The sequence below is a fragment of the Haemaphysalis longicornis genome, unplaced genomic scaffold (genome assembly GCF_048455015.1).
Source record: "Haemaphysalis longicornis isolate Haplotype H1 unplaced genomic scaffold, Haemaphysalis longicornis Haplotype H1 scaffold_133, whole genome shotgun sequence".
Taxonomy (NCBI): domain Eukaryota; kingdom Metazoa; phylum Arthropoda; class Arachnida; order Ixodida; family Ixodidae; genus Haemaphysalis; species Haemaphysalis longicornis.
Genome location: NW_027526239.1, coordinates 474786 through 492497, shown reverse-complemented (window position 1 = coordinate 492497; position 17712 = coordinate 474786).

The following is a 17712-nucleotide window of genomic DNA, read 5'->3' as shown; positions in this document are numbered from 1 at the left end:
ATCTGACTCTGAGATCACGCCCTGCGAGCTGTTGAGGCATCGGTGGGGCGTGAATTGATGCCAAGATCGGCAACACGGGTCTGGCTCAGGAGATTTGTGGCCTGTTGCTGGATTGTGACTTCTACCAGCAACTCTCCAGTTCTTTGCTTTTTGGCTTTGTAGTGTTTACCGATTATTCCTTCTATGAATTTTGTAATCAGAAACACGGACATTGAGGCAACTGGCTTGTCTTTTTCAAGGGATTCGATAATGAAGAATCGGGGATAATTATCAGGTTTCGGGAGAGTGAAAGTTGGAAGGGGTGGGTACGTAACATCGGTGCGGCCCCTTTTCAGGGACCGATCGGGTTTACGGGGGGTTTTTGATTTATCCATGTGGCATTGGAAAAAGTAGGGGACGGGGGTCCTTTCTTCTCAAACCTTACCCTAATAGCTTGAGAGGTCGCGGAGCTCCCTGCCTGGTAAACAGACAGGGAGCCCATCCGCTGGAGCGTGACCTGGGCTCCGACGGCCAGCGTTTGAGGTTTCTACCCTTCACCTTAAAACTCATTACCACGGTCGGTTACAGCGTGAGTATGGGGGCTCGGGGTCCGCGGTATCGCCAGTACCGTCACCAAGATTGCTCCAGGTACCCTGTGCGGGGTGAAGGCGTCGTTTGGAGTCCGTGGACAAGGTAGACATTAACATGGCGCGTGTTAGCGGTCATCAGCAAAATTTAAGGATGGCGGGTCAGAATAAGTTGGAGAGAGTTTTGCGCACCTCGTTTCACAAAAAATTGTTGAGGCTGCTGCTGAAGCCCATTGAACACAGCTATTGGCAAAGGAAAGTGATTTTATTTTATGGTGTTTATTGCGTTGTAAAAAAAAACCCGTTCCATTTATAGCTTCCGTTCTGCGCAGGGTTGGGGAGGGTGAGCTTATAAGGTACGCATTTCGGCACAAATTCCTATGGCACAGGAAGACAGGAGACCTGCGAAGCGCCAACGTTCTACCGGGTGATGCGCAGACGTTAATGAATACATTCACTTTTGCATTAACCCTTTAGGTGAATACATCTTGATCACCATTTATTATAATCAATCTCTGGAAGTCCGCTGAAAGGTGAAGGTCACCCCATTTGCTTCTTTCCTAGGTTCGTGCAGTCCAGCCTTTGCCCCCAATTTTTCCCGAGTTCTAGTTCCAGAGTCGGCCAGTCCGGACGCAGAGATTCTCACTACCATTAGTTGTATTTTTATTCCTACATCCGTCTTGATCAAGGGTGCTACAGCTGTTGGGGACTGAAGGTCGAAATGGGTTGATCTGACATAGGACCTTTGGAACGAGTACCACACCTGATTATCTAGATCTTTTTTGGCGTTAGAGGCCTGTTTGGGCTCTCCAGAGCCTTTGTACTATGGTTTCACCGAAGTAATATGGCCCCTCAGGCATTCGGGATGTACCGTAGCCTGTCAGAAATCGGGGCTTCCTCAGGTGTCCGGAATGTCGCCATATGAACAAAGACACATGTCTCCAAGTCAGTGAGTGGGCATTTCGGCTCAAGAGCAGTCGTGTGTCTTCCAACCATCGAATACACATCGTTCCGCCTGTAGTGCCTTTTTGGATATGCCGTATTCCTAAATAGGCGTGGAAAGGTCTGTAAAGTAGCCCGAGCTTTCTAAAGAAGCCGCAGGTTAATGTTCCCAAAAGCAATAAACGTAGCGCCTGCTAGTTCGTATAAGAGGTGAACAACCGAAAAATTGACGTGGGTGCTTCAACCTTTTCAGAATGCGAACGTGAAAGCGTACTGTTAAATATTTTGATGGTTAGCGTTGAACCTTCAGAATAACATGTACTTAGCTGTTGTGAGGCCACTGGTAGACCTTCATACATGGGTTCTTCCTCACCGTAGCTGTTAGGACGAGCCGCTTATCGATCTGCATTATCGTCTTCCACCGTGGCGTACTTTCTTTGCCTTACCCGCTAGTCACAAGAACCTGGCGCGTCATCATCTACAATGGAGTTGAATGAAGGTTTGCGCCTGCATGCAACATATACGAGGCACGTCAAGAACGTTCTACGGCCTGGCGACAACCCTCAGAGTCTCTCTCCGGCGCTGCTGTTTTTCGTTCCCGGCGCGCACTCAACGGAACCTGTTCTGACAACTTGAATTTATTTATACACATTTCAGTAACTTTGAAAGCGTTCCCTGAAACATTAAGATAAAACCCACTCAGGATAAAAGACAGAATACGAAACCAATTGAGCGTGAGGGCTGCTGTTATGTGTGACGACATATGATCTTTTGTTATATTTGCGTCTCGAAGCACCTCTTATCAGACATCTTATCAATTGCTGAACACTCTCGCCTACTCTCATATTATAGTGAGAAATTATATACACACAAAGCATCCTTTCTATGGCAACGTTTGGGAGCTCTAGTAATCTATATTAGTAACAGACATACCAGGATGGTTATAAAATGCGCACTGTTCTTGACCAGGACAGTTGACACGAGCTGATCTGCCACTTTTTATTGAGCTGAAATATTTCAAGTCTACAGAACAGCCGTCTAATCTGCGCAGTAAATATTGAGCTAGAATTTTCCAGCTACATAAAAAAAAGAGTGACACCGTACTGAAGAACGGCAAATTACTCAGGATGCGGACACACGAGAGACCAAGCAGGCCTATCCAATGTTGCCATTAAGAGACCGCTGATGAGTTGTTACGGAACGCGCTGCAGTTTGCCCCAACTGTTAAGGTTTCCGCCGATCACGGGAACGACTTCTGGCAAAGAGTCGTCGAACATTTCAAGTCCTTGGGAGATCCCTTTCATAAGCCTTGCGTCACAAAGGCACTTACGAGATTGAAGCCAACATTGCTGTGCCGCATCCGAACGGGCTCAGCGAAGACCAAAGCATGGCTATTCATGGTGGGCTTCGTGCTATCGCCTCTGTGTTCGTCATGTGCAGTGATAGAGGTAATACACTACTATGTAATGTGTTGCCCAGAGCATGATGCCGAGGAGACTGCAATGCTCTCAGCAATTCGAACGTTAGCAGCCCCATACCACAGCCTGAATCACATTGTTTTCCAAAGGGGCCTTTGGACGCTGCGCAGAGGCGTGTCGCGCCTTCTACTAAGCTTTCTTCAGGAGGCGAAACTTGCGAACTCCTCGTGAAAGGACCCTAACAAAGACTAAAGAGGAGGAGCTTGGGCGGAGCGATTGCCGGCATATCCAGCCAGGCTAACACCGCCTGATTCCACACAACAACCTCCACCAATACAGGGCAATTTTACGATGCGTCACTGGACTTGAATTCTTGTCCACGTTTTGCTGGTGTGTTTCAATTTCTCGAAGCCGTGAGAAACAGCCACGTTTCTGCACTGCGCCTTGAGAAAAATAGGTTGCAAACTTATAGGTGGGTATTGTCGAAGTAGAGGCGACACTCTATAATTCGAAGTCGATAACTTACAACCTTTGGGTAATTAGAAGCACTCAGCTCGTTCCATCACTTTTCCACGAAATGCAATGGCAGGAATTACAATATTATGCGACCCTCACACCATTCCTTCTGCACCGCTCAACGGCAACGTGAAAAGCGAACTTCAGCAGCTGCAAATTAAAGTGGAACAACTTTTTTTGAGAAACGATGTATACGAAAATTATTCTCGCTGTAATAACTTGCTGCTGATGAAACCCTGATGAAGCCCAGGACCATCTGCTGCCCAACAAAAGCTTGAAATCGTATGCCCTGGTATCGAGAGCTGCCACGGGATTGACCGCAGGCACGCTAATCATCCGCGCCTAGTTTTTATGAAACTGCTTGTCTTCCGCAAAAAAAAAAAAACAAACCTCCTTAATAATGGCCACAAGCAAAAGATGATGGTTTTCATGTTTCACAAGACTTTTCCATACGCATACGTAAAATCTAGAAAAAATTTGGAAAGCAGCTAAGCCATTCCGCTATAATTTTTCAATCGTTCGCTTATGGTTCGACACGCATTTATTCATAAGGTTAGGTACAACTAAGATGATAATACAGCAATTGCTCGTTAACCGGAAGTAGTAAAATCCACTAAAAATTGCCAGATAGGCGTTGTTTTGAGTTAAGCGAAATGCCGGAAATTTGGGGCCAGTCACTGCAATAACAGCTAATTATAGTAAGAAAAGCTCTACGACACAGGGCAGCCGGTGCGCATAACAAGCAAACTTTCATCATTGCGGAAGAAACAAGCTGCGTGATGCTGACCTGTTTTGCGTCCGCATCTGGTCCCAGAAAAGCGTTATCGCGCTGCTCAATGCATCGCATCATTTTTAGGTCGCGAAGCAGGCGCAGCATCTCTGTATTTTCGGTCATTATATGCAATTCTCAGGGCTCATCTTTGTCCGCATGATGATTTACATCGTCCGCAGCTCTCTCAGCGATGTCGGCGTCGTAGCGCATTCCGGTAACGGGAAAGTCGCCCTCGTAAAGCGCAAATTTGCCGTTCACGACAGCGTGAACGGTCGTGAACAAGCAAACGAAGACCTTATTAGCTGTCCGTAGCGGACTTTGCGTTGTGTCGTCTCTGTCAAGATTACGAGACATCCCCCATCCCCCTCCCGCCCCCCCCCCCCCCCCCCAAAAAAAAAAAAAACGCTTGAACGTAAAGAGGAGCAAATACATGGAGCCTATTCGAGGTAAATGCAGGGCGAAAACAAACGAGGTATTACTTATTATTGCCCTCGGCAGGGTTCCTTCTCTCTCATCGAAAGACGCATCCAACGACGACGTTACTGCAACCTCCTGACGCCCCTGTAACATACAAGAGCCATTGCGCGTCCGTAATGTTGATGTGACAAGCCTAATTATTACATTTTATTATTTTATTTCGCTGGTTTTTAACCATTCACTTGATAATGTTGGCGTAACTCAGTCATGGTTACACGATGAGTTTGACGACCGCGAAGTAACCCCTCCATGTTTCACTGCTTTAGAACTGATCGGTGACATTTGAGAGGAGGTGTTGCGTCAGTTTTGCCGCCCGACCTCCAATTTTCAGTACTTCAAAGCACTCCTGACACGGAATCTGTTTGGTGCAAGGACTTTTTCGAAAACATTTAGAGTACATTTGGTGTCTTCTATCGTCCGCAGTCATCGAACATAGCCCAGCTGCTCACCTGAACTATGTTCATGCACGAGCATATCTTGCCTTTTTGAAGCTTGTTCTGCCTCGGCGGTTTTAACGGTCCCGGTATTATGTGGCCTTGTTTACTGCTCACCAGTGATGACGTGGAAACCAGCAATGTTGTTATATTTTTTCATTATGTTTTGTATTATTTGTATTAAAACATATCGTCGAATCAAATACACGAAGTACGCCTTTTTTATTTTGTATTGTTAGTCCCCTCTTATTATAACACGGCTATGAATGTGAGGTTGCGGATGCCATTTCAGAGCACAGGGTCGGTCTTCTTTCCGCACCCATTCCGGTTCTTAAACATCATTTTGTTTACTCTACAATTTCAGATTTTTAACGCGCGGACGATTTCTCTATTATCGATTACTTCAGCGATTCTTTTGAGGATTTCTAACAGCTTAGTGTATCGAATGACGTGAATTCCTTGGTGGCGTCTTTTGAAAACATTGGTTCAACCTGCCTTCAGCGGTTGTTCCCACTAAAACACAACAAAAATTCGCCTCGCGTGGATCTCACGTGATATAATCCACCTGTCGCGTCGTGTTGCGAGGTTAAGGCGTGCGAAACGAAACAGTGATCCCATTAAAATTGCCGAATTTATGATGCTAAGCAAGACCTCCCCCTTTAAAAAAATTCACCTAGAGAGGTCTATTAAAAGGTAACATCACAAGTTTTACCGAAAAGCAACAATTCAAAATTTTGGAGTTCAGTTTTACCCTATTCGGCTTCTGCTTCTACTATCCTAGTAAACAATGTCCTTTCGTGTGACCCAAAAACTATTGCTACTACCTTTAACGAGTACCTTCAGTCAGTATTCATAGCTCACAACTTCGATAACCTGATTTCCGACACCAGTCTCTTTACTCAATGGGCGATATCATCGCATCGCAAGAGAAGGTTCTGAATTAAATTGTGCATTTGGACAGTTCCAAATCCTGTGGTCCTGATGGAATTAACAATGCTTTTCTGGTTACGTATTGTGTTTGTACCAGCCACTCCTTAACTGTAATGTTATGCAATTTTTATCCACCTCGACAGCCTTGTTATTTTAGAAATTGGCAAAAAAATTTCCCTCGTTTAAATCCTGCAACAACACGTCACCATTTAAATATGCGATTTCATTACCATCGCAGTCATCGCAAATTAGTGAACATTCGTTGGTCTTATTCTTGAGTTCCTTTAATGTAATAATATTTTGTGCGCTGTCCAGCATGGTTTCCGTCGCGAATTCAGTACAATCACTCAGCGTGTTGAATTTTCCAGTAAAATTTCTCAAGCTCCCAACAAGAGAAACCACATTGATGGAGATTTTATGGACTTATCTAAGGCGTTCGTCAGCTTTGCCCACTCAGATCTCCTTCGTAAACTGCCCGTTAAATTCAATAACCATGCCTTAGTTTACTAAATCGCTAGCATTTTGAATGACCGCTCCGAGTGTGTTTTGTTTAATTTCTCAAATTCGTCTGTAGTGAATTTGTCGTCCCGAGTTCCCCAGGGTTAGGTCCTGGGGCCACTATTGTTATTATTGTATAAAATGATCTCCCTAAACCTGCATCCGCAAAAGTCTGCCTCGGTGCCGGTGACTGTGTATTACACAACAAATTTTAACGCGAATGATAACTATTTTTGCACAATTTTGCACGTGGAGCGTCAAACGGAAAATGAATATTAAGTCTACAAAAAAAAGTCCTATTATTTTTCAGCGCGCGCAGTTCCGTTTCTTTGTTTAATTATTCTTTTAATGGCCCTTTCGTATAGCGGGTGTCTGAATTTACGTATCGGGGTGTCTTCTTCACCGCTACCTTGTCGTGGTCAAAAAACATTGAATACGCATGTAAAAAATCACTAAAAGAATGAGGCTACCTGAAGCGTACATTGCGAGAAGCTACACTTGAAACAAAATTAGTAACATAAACCGCTCATAGGACCCATTCTAGAATACGCCTGTACAATCTGGAACGCTTAAAAGTTTCTGAAATTAAGACGCTTGAATCTATTCCGAAGAAATCAATCCGGTTCATTTTGCGACGCTTCGACTGGATGATTTCCACCGCCATCCCACCTGGATACCCTACAATTACAACCCTTGTCAGAGCGCCCTGATCGAGAATGTTTCAAACTTTTGCATATTCTTACGAATGCTCCTCGCTACGGATTAGACAACAACTATTCGACTGCCCCGATAAACTGAATTCTTCCAGAACTATCCCGAAACTTAACCTCGCACCTTTTCATCCATGTACCAGTTTATTTAGGTGCAGATTTTCCCACCGAACATTTGAAAACAAAAAAGAATTTACTACGAAGTGAAATTAGGCCATCGCATCCAGAAAATATTTTCTTTATTTTAAATTGATTCTGTTGTGGGAATTTCTGCATAATTTTATTGTCGTTGTCGAAATAATTTTACCTGCTACGTGAAATGTTTGGGAATTGTCTCTGCTATGTTGTGCAGAAAAGTGTTTTTCGTATTCTTTGTACCTTCCCACTTCTGCGCTGGCCGAATTAGGCGGCGGTATGTAAAACAAACAAACAAACATACAAACAAACAAACAAATAAATAAATAAATAAATAAATAAATAAATAAATAAATAAATAAATAAATAAATAAATAACGGTTATTTGGAAGGGATATTCCAATAAAGTGCATCGACGTGAGGGTCAGCCCTAGACAAAATGTCCAATTTTGAGGCGCGAAAACAGCACAGTGTTCTGTACTAATTTTAGAGGTATCGCAACCAAGCCTGTGCCACAGTTGATAAAATGGAAGTATTAGTCAGTCGAGGCTCGCGCCCGCTGACGCACTTCTGTGAGGTCGTCAGCCTTCTTTGCTGTGCACAGGGTCGTGTGAAAAGTTTGTGTATTGGGCGCTGTATGCTTCCATTTTCGGTATAACTCTCAATGATAATTTAACCCGTCTCACACGCTTGACTTGGCAAAGATAGTCGACATTACATAAAAAATCTAGAAGGCTGGTGCGTTGCGTATAAATAAGTGTTCTGTTCTCGTGTCATTTGTTTATGGGAAGTTCGGCTAATTTTGTGGTACGTGGTGACTTCGTGTTAACAGGGTCGACTGTAACAACAGGTGGAGAGATCGGCACAAATAGCTTTCACACAGACAGGTGATTTAGTTGGCAACGTAACCTATCAAAGTAATTTAAATGACGTTTTATGTTTTCAGGATATACCTCATTTTAAAGCTGGGGTGGCGAAATGCATGGTAGATTTGGTGCGCTACGCCAACAAAGCAATTCCGGTAAGCCGCGAATGCTTCAGCGATTTTTGCTTGGGTTGCTCAATTGACTAGGCTGAAATGCATCAGCCCTAATGATGGTTCAGTGGGACGACCAGAAATTGGAATTCGTTAGCACGACCAGAATTGCTGTGTCGTTAGGTAGAAACAAGCTATGCTTTGCAGTAAATAAGAGCACTCAAACATTGGTGTGGACTGCCTCGCAAACAAACAACTCAGTTGACTTTTTAGGTGCAATCTAGCGATAGCAGCGCGTTCTCGCTGATGTCTTTAATTGCGTTGCTTCATTAGGATAACAGATGTGAAGTAGATTGTAGCTCACCAGATGTTACAGCCCCGTGTGGTGTGAAGTTAATATAGGTTATCATGGGGTGACTGCCTTTGAAAATCTATAAGATGTTGATAAGATAGCCCATCTGAATGAAGCCCGATACCAACACGGCAGAATGTTCCAATTAAATTATATTAAAATCCCTCCTGGCTACTTCCATGAAACCAATGTAGCGTATTCCTTTTTCAAGGTTACAAACAAGCCCACGTTATGACGAACAAGCAGGAATAAATAAATACTAAATAGAACGTCGACCACGTGCCTACCTTATTAACCACAGTTGAAGGGTGCTGAATTGACTTTAGCCTCTCCAAGAGCATTACGCTGCACAAATAAATATAAAAAAGGGGAAGAAATCGCGTTGTATACCTTTTCTCCTTTCCAAATATATAACACAACTGCTCATAACGTAGCCTATCAAATCACAGCGTCAGCGAGGCAGTCGAAACAGTACGCAATGAGTGAACACCGAATGTTTGCAAAAAAAAGCCAATTTTTGAGCAGAGAAAGCTCTGAATATCAATGCATTTTGTGTTCTGCTCGGCGCCAAGTCAATGAGCACTTATATTTGCGCGGGGCGTTATCCTCGAAGTGTCTACGCTGCGTTTTGTATTGATGCGTATCATGCTGAGGTCTACGAGCAGTAAGTACTGTGAAAACCTCCTATCTGGGAACGGGTACATTGTAGTAATCAAATTATGCATTGTATACCGGCTTCAGTGGTTGACTTTGGACCAACATGTCCCACAGGTTATGGCAGTGCCCCACCATAAAGGCCAACAATTTTATTCACGAAATAACTGACTGGGAGGCCGCACTGCTCAGCCAAGAGAAGGGCATCAAGACAACTCTTGTGGCTGTGGTGATCCGGAAGAGGGGGGGGGGGGGGGGGTCGGGGTCCTCCGATGCTCCAGGGGCGCCCGCCATCAATCACCTCCATGAACGGCCCGGCGGCAGGCGCCGTCATCGGTTCCCGCGTGCACTCGGGCTCCCGTACTCTACGACGCGATTGGGCTACTCAGTAAAATTTCATCTCTCTCTCTCTCTCTCTCTCTCTCTCTCTCTCTCTCTCTCTCTCTCTCTCTCTCTCTCGCTTTTTCTTTCTGAGCGATTGGAAATGGACAAACGTACATGAAGTGGCCGTAGTTGGACAATAACAAGCACCAGGCAGCTGAGATAGTGGATGTCTAATAATGAAAAATGGCCACTGTGTGGTCGCAGCCTCGGGTCCACACATGCCAGTACCGTTTGAAAAGATGCACACTAACGCTCACGTGCATGATAAATATGTGCGTACGGGTATGCAGACAAATGTAATTCGGCGAGCTCAATTATCATTGAAACGTTACATTTGTTTATTGTTAGAGTCTCCACCTTCACACAATAAGGCCGATTTTTACCCTTGAAGCTCATCGCGACCTCTACAAAGCTTTTTCTCAAAATCAATCTTTTATTTTGACCCCGGTCCGAGTAACGATACGCCGCCGTGGTATCGATAAATTTGTCTACGGCGGCCCCTAAATCTATGCAATGGCTAATACTGTTTATTCAGATGCTATCGTCAGACAATCTTGTTTCCGTTTTTGCAGCCCTTTGCTTTCGAATTCTTCCTTTTTTACTTTTCGGCTGATTTGTCAGCGCCCCACTAACTATGTGTCCACCGAAAACATTAATCTTGAACTTAGCCAATAATCACTACGAAGAGTACGCCAACGTTAAGCGAGTCCGCCAAGTAAACTAGTCATGCACTCTGCGGTACACCAGCGACGGAGAATGGCCGTCTGGTGGGCAGATTTTCACGGCGAGACTGGTGAGAACAAATCAGAACCCTGCATTCAAACTCAAACGTGTAGAGATTCACAGAAGATGAGCCAATCCACTCAACACCTACGAGTGCATGAACAGAAGTGGAACGACAGCAAGGCTAAAATGGGGGCTAGTTGGTTTTGCATCTTCTTGAACCGCGCTGTTTTAAAACTGGACAAGGAAATAGCACACAGGACGAGACAAAGCGCTTCGTCTCGTCCTGTGTGCTATTTCCTTGTCCAGTTTTAAAAAAAGTGCGGTTCAAGAAGGTGGAACGACACTCACGAGTGTAAAAATACGAGAAGAACCAACGTTAAAGAAACATCACGTAATAATTAGTGTAACGAATACAGATACAATTTTAAGGACATAAAAGAATATAAAGCCGTACATTACTGTAGCATCATGACGAGATTTGCTACGCCTAAGCGATAAGTCGAATGCCAGAACGGGGTTTAAATCACAAGCGTAATGGCGACACAGGTAGCGGGCGGCGCACAAACGAGCCTTCTATTCTTTCTATTTGCTCAGGCAGAACAAGGGCAGCTGTTTTCGTGCTATGGCAGGATTCACGGCCCGGACAGTTGTCACTGAAGACCACGTCTTTGAGCTGCGGTTGAATCGATGGCCTCTGGCATTGCCCCCTCTTCTCAGTGCTAGGCTCCGTCTGTAGACGAAAATGATCTCCAGAAAAGGATGGCGCAGTCAGTTGCCCTCAAATTGGCAACACTACAGTATTGGCGTAAAGGCAAATTTTCTCGCTCGGAGACTTGCGTAGTTGCGCACGGTGTTGGTAAGAGAGGTCAGTTTGTGTCGTTGTGAAGCTTCGTTTGCACGACTTGTACGACCTCGAAAGTTGTCCTGCATCGCGAGAAGGAAGCCCTATCGTACGGTATAACTTAGTCGTTTACGTCACTGAGGAGGCGCACTATCTTTTATGTGAACCAAAATACCTACACAGTAGTTTTTCCTTACGTCCGCGCGGCGGCACTGCAGTGTCGATACGCAGGCAGGGTCTTCAGGTTCGTAAAATGCCACCACCTGCGCTGATTGTAGCGATAAGGGTCAGAGTACTGAGGAGGTTAGATCCGCTGCCGGGCTAGCCACCCCCCCCCTCTTTTTGCATGACATTATCAACGTAAATGTTCTCTTCGTCCTCACGGACTGGTAGCGAGCAATATAAAGTAGTAGTAGCGGTTCGGCAGTAACTAAATTCAAAACGGGTAAGTGACGTGGTGTCCTGAACTGCCATGTCTTAGGCGAATGTGGCGTATGGCAACATTTCATGATCTTCACCGGTTCCCCCTTCAGCTACTTCACCTCCAGAGCTCACTGGTCTCAGTTTTACCTACGCGGCCTCTAGAGGGGCTTAAAGGGCTTGGCGACCGGTTACGTTAAGGTAACGCCAACCAGGTTTATTCATGGCTTCAAGTCGGCAAATTGTGCTGTGCAAGTAAGTCCTGCTTAATTTCAGATGGACATTCACCGTTGCGTTGGCAGGGTGCGCGGGAGGAAAACCGTAGTGGCCTTTACGGCGGTACGCACACGATCTGTACGCAGCCTGTACATGACCTGTACACGACCTGTACATGACCTGTACGCACGACCTGTACACAATAAGAACGCAGCCCGCTTCCCCCGTATGAAAACACGTGGCCGGTGGTCCGGTGCACGCCACAAGTCCGTCTTGCGAATGGTCACCGGGGCGCGTCGATATCCCGGGCTGCGAGGAGTCCCAGCGCCGTCACCCAACGCGGCATGGGTGGCGGAGGGCGTTGCGGCGGCGTCGCTCGGAGTGGCGTATTAATCGGTTTGCTGGAGAGCTGCGGCGCATGTAACCGAGCTGAGAGAGGCCGGCACATCGAGTTCCACTATTTCCTAACAGCTTGCCGCACTTTTAACCGGACGACCTGTGACAGCGAAGCTTACGCCGGGGAAACCCGCCGAAGTTGAGGTCGGGAAAGCCCACCCCGAACTGCTGAACGAATGAGCTACCGCAAGTCATCCGGGCTCGTAGCCAAGGCAGTAGAGAGCACGTGCACCGCCGCGTAGTTATGATTGCGTTCGTACTTTCTGGCGCGCTGCTCTAGAGTCCTTTATATTGTCGACGCTTGCATAAAAAAATTGAGGACGGTACACGGTGGCTGGCAAGCAGCTCCTGGCAAGCAGCTCCAGATCCCGGCAAGCAGCTCCTGTTTAACGCGTCGCACCAGGCGACGGAGATTCGTGTCCCGAGTCACGTTGCGGTCAGCACGCCTGAAAAGGCGGAAGATGTCTTCATAAAACATGGTCACTCTCGTTTGGACGCTGGGTTCTGGAGTGCCGAGCAGCTTCCGAATTTTCCTTGCGGTCATTCTGCGTACAGGTAGCTAGAAACTACACCGAAATTCCACCCAGTTTGGCACTTTAGTAGTATGGTTTGCAAACCATGTCTTTGCGTATTGGTCTCGTCGGTTGAACCTCGCAACCCGTTCATGGAAAATCCAACCAATCTTCCGCGTCTTCACAGATGTCTCCATGAAAATATAAAGGCGTTCGGGGCTGATGAAAGATGAACCGACCTGGTGCGACGTTGAAGTTTGCCATAGTTGTTGTAGGCGCGATGCGCGTTGCCGCTATCCTGTTTGTCATGGGCAGTGATCGAAACTCGGGCGAAGCGCCTCGAACACGACGGCTGGTGCGTTGGTTGCGAGGCGACAGCTCCCTCTCGGGCACTCTGTCTTCCACTGCGCCTTCTTCATGATGCATGCGGGGTTCAGTCCTTACCCAGATCCTTCACGAGAAATGTACCGTAACGATCAGGTTCGCAACGTGTAAGCAATTAGTTTAATGTCATAATTGAGTCTACATCACAAGAGAAATGGCGATAGAGGCACAGTGTGGAACACACACTAGCCTTCTCTTATTTCTAGTACCGTGACCGTAACATGTTTGTTGGTTTGTTGATATGGCGGGGTTGACGGCACGGACAGTCATCACTGCAGAGCGCGTCTTTCAGTTGTCGCTGAATGGATAACTTCGAGAGCCTACATTCGAAGGGATGCTTCATTGGTAACGTTGTCTTCCGAATACGAAAAGGGAGAATAAAGACGTTGGAGCACTAACTGACGCCTGCTGTTAATGACGTCGGGCGATTATTCTTGACAACAATTGTCGGGTCAGATGCACATGTGGGAGCGACGTTAAACACCGCTTTCAGTGATCGGACATAGACTTTAATATCAGTATCCTGGTCTGCGCCATACAGTTCAAGTGCCACTGTTTGATATTATTGCGCATGCGTCAAGGCCAAACTGGGTTCAGAAAACAGTTCGCGTGGCGTTTTTATTCGCTCGTCGATTGCGGGCGCAGTCACGGGTCGCAGTTCTCAAGACACTCGTCTTTTATTGACGCCTTCGGTTGTTGCCTTGAATCACGTCTTACAGCCAGCACACCGAGCATAGATTCGCAGTCTTCGCCACGTTCCGCTGCTAGCCACGACTTTCCTGTTCTGAGTGACACTCATCGAGGGCCTTGATGTTCTGGGGGCCGCGGGAGTGTTTTTTTAAGGAATTGAGGGGCGAATGTTCTCGTGCTCCTTCTACGCTGTTCAGCCGCAATCGGCTGCTGCGGCTGCTCATATTCGCCGAGACGCTCGTCCCTTCTTGAGGTTTCGGGGGATACGCAACCTGCTTCTTCTAATCACCGGAGCCGCGGCCGAGGTGAAGCCGCCTGGCGCGAGCGGTGCCTTCACCACGGGGACACCAAGGAACAGCAGAGTCCCCTCAGATTAGCCCGTGAGGCAAATAAATCTTCGCTTCTCAAACAACCCTAGCATTCCAACGTAGAAAAAGACATAGTGGTGTTAAAAACACGTGCTGCTTTCTAAACTTGTACCAGACACGCACGGCCTACAGAAAAAATAGCTGAAAAAGTATCTGTCACACTCGGACTCTTTTCTTTGCCTCAGATCTATTGAACCATTTGTGCCCTTTAACCATCTGCAAACTAAGCGTTTTCTGTGAAAAACTATGAACTCACTACACTCCGCAAACCCTGCTGTGTTTGTTTATTTATTTTTTCATGCGTCTAGTTAAAAGGCGGAAAGCCGAGCCTGTTGATTCGGCATGTATGGCAACGCGGCTTCTCGCTTTGCTCGTTTTTACTATCTCGGGCTGTCAGAAGTTTCCGGCTGTTCATTTTTTTTCCTTCGAGAGAGGGCGACTCTGATGTTCTCAGCCACCCCCTATGCATGAAAGGATTATCCGCAATAAATCAACGCTCTGTTTTGCTAGATTCCAAACATATGTTTCGCCACAGTGAGTACACATACTTCACAGCAAAGGTACGTAAGAAACAAACAACGCCTACAGACTTAGTTTACCTGTACTGAGCTTCAATTAAAATGTTTCTCGCCAGTTTTGTGCTCGGTATTCGAGGTTCCCTCGCCGATTCATGATGAGGGTTGCCCTAGTTTTGCATTTTTAGGTTTACCCAGGAATTATGAAGTGCCTTATATCCCTGCAACATTTTCAAATTTGGTGATATTCTGGTTTTCTAGAATATGTCTTGGAAGTTTAGATCAGAAGAACTTATGTTTTTTTTTCCTTATCTACAACGGCGTTGACGTAGAAATTTGACGATTTCATTTATTTTCTAGGAACTCCTCGGTTTGGGGAGCATGGATGTCGATTCCTTGTTAAAAGATGCACTGGTTAGTATCATTTTCAACTCTGTGTTTCAGCGTTGCCTTTTTTTTTGCTTTCCAAAACGATCTGTAGTTGGCACGCAGTTTACTTTGCATTTCTTAAATTTTAACGCTGTTGCTCACGAGAACTATAGTTTCTTTGAAAAACATTTACTCTAGCTAAAATAACCTACATAAAAAAGAGCAAGAACCTCTAAGCTAAATATCTGCATTCTGTTCAGGTTCCCGAATAACACCTGAGTATCGCTGGAACAGCACTTGTGGTATCTTTGCACCGAGAGCCTTAAACACCTTACAGAACCATAATCCTGATATGGCGTTTCTAAATCTGTGCAAGTGGGTGGTTTTTGTTTTGGAAACTTTGTTCAAACTTTTACTTCTGCAAACAGAATCTTTGCAATTCACTTCTGTAAGCCCCTGATAGTACCCACTCTCTAGTGCCTCAGTGGTCATCCTAGGACCCCAAGCGAAGTCAGCTGGGTAGGCGTTGGATACAAAGTGGTACTTAAATTATCATGACTACCTACCTATAAATTCTGACAATTTCATTTGGTACTGCTCGAAACATTTGTGTTCTTTATTTGGCATGTGCATTTGTCACAGACAATATAATAATAACAAAGGGGGCTCCATGAGGTTTCATATTTAAAAGCGGAGACGAATGCAATATTGTTCGCCGTGAAATTTGTAGTGACATAAATAAAATTTACAGCACAAGGTGCTGAAACCAATTACAGCTTGCCATTGAGTTTCTGACGTCATTGTCACGCCGCGAGTTACCAGGGAGTAAAGACTCGATTAATTTTACGTGTCCTAAATTTCATGATCAATTCGGATGCAGTTCTGAAAAACACGGCTTACTGACACGTGCACACAACTCCTTCTTACGCATGTTCTGCAAAACTGGTGCCCTGGTGACAGTCATGCATGAAAGGAAACTTAGTACCCGATGACATTAACGTTTCTCTCGCTCTGGTGAGATACATCCGGACCGTGCTCTTGCAAGGACGAGGAAGATGAAGGGAGACATAAAAGAATGTAATTTCGTTCCACCTCAAACGCTTACGTTGAAATAAAGTACTAGAGAAACATTTTCGCTTTGGTGCTTCAGTTTTTTGCCGTTGTGCAGGAAATGCATGTTTGTTTAGGCCCCGTTCCTCCGCAAAAGGCCCTACACGCTTTTTTTGCAGCTACATGAACGCAAAAATTATTCTGAGCAACAAAGTGTAACAAATTTACCAAAGTTAGATACAGCTTGCAACTGCACAAACAGTGCTCCATGGATGCGAAAGGAGGGCACAGCCTGTCACAAGAATTCAAGGGGCTGATGCTCCCACAGTTTAACAGCCACTGCTACAAGCTAGGAGCTCCCCCCGCGCTATAATAGGCGGTTGTAATTCATGATCACTGCAACGTTTATCTACAGAACACGTAGCCGAGAAAAAGGGGACGATGAATTTCAAGATAAACAGCACAGGAAAAGTTCGGATTCTCAACTCTTTACTTCGCACGAAATGCGCGTACGCCTTTTCACGCGCCATTGCAGTTAGTATTTTCACGCACTTTGGCAAAGAGTAGAGATTTAGCGATAGTGCTGCCAATCATGTTCTGTTTTACTTCTGAGCCTTCGCCTAGTGGGAGGATGTGTTGATCTGTTTGTTGTGAAATAAATAGTTGAGTTCGACGGCTTGTCATGTCCTGTTTGTCTTTAATTCTTTCACATCCTAACAGCATATTCGTCAATCATATTTACATCACATATAACTTAAACAGGGAAAACATTCAGTCAAACTTGCACTCACCTGCAAGACTTCAATGGCGTAACTGTTGGAGGTGATCATTGACGGACACGAAGTTGAGCTTTAGTATCGTTGTAGCGTCGTGGTTGACGTCGGCCGCATTGCATTCCAATAACCTTATGTTGAGCAAAGCCAGATTAAGCACGTCATTTTGTTGGACGTTTTCCAACGCCCCTCTGCAAGCGCGGCTTATCGTCTCTACGGAGGCTTTGTAAGCATAGCCTGTTGAAGCGCGGCCTCTTCCTCGGCCGTGCGAACAATTCGCGGCAGAGCCATGTGGATTCAATGATAACCTACACCAGCTTCGACATTCAAGTCGCGGATCTTCTACGGTACACAGCCCATGCGCACGACGACACGAGGACGAACGGACGAGGGGTGTACACTATATGACGTGTTTCTCTTCCTCCCGAGCAAGTGTTGCCACGATACGGCGAACACTGGAGTTTTTTTGTGTTGTTTTTTTTGTGGAGTTTATTTGTGGGTTACAATGCGCTTCAGATTGTCCTACATGCACTCGTTATCAGCAGTGCCCTTTACATGCGCATAACTCGGTTATCCTGGTGGCTGGAGCACAATAGAAAATATAATCCCGCTCATATCGGATTCAGACAGCACCTGGGTACCGAGGACGGCCTGTCTTTTCTGGCTGACGATATTTTGCATGTTTCCC